Source organism: Corvus kubaryi, unplaced genomic scaffold (assembly GCF_017639235.1).
Source record: "Corvus kubaryi isolate FWS band 111438036 unplaced genomic scaffold, C.kubaryi_AGA036_p1.0 66, whole genome shotgun sequence".
Lineage (NCBI taxonomy): Eukaryota > Metazoa > Chordata > Aves > Passeriformes > Corvidae > Corvus > Corvus kubaryi.
In genome coordinates, this window is record NW_024582054.1 from 22,206,817 (window position 1) to 22,207,058 (window position 242).

Sequence of the window (242 nt, forward strand, 5' to 3'; positions counted from 1 at the left end):
TATGTAACCCGGGCCGGCCCGCCCTGCGAGCGCCGCCGGCCGCGGAGCCCCCGCCGAGGGCAGCGGGGCTGGGCTGGGCTGTGCTTGCGCGGCGGCAGCGGCGGGCGGGCGGCCGTGGCCGCGGGCACCAGGTGAGCACCCGCACTCTGCTATTTTTAGCCGAATAAAATGCAGCGGAAGAGGAGAAGCTGAGTTTCTCACAGTATTGTGTTCTGGGGAACTCGGAGCTCTGGGAGTCACCC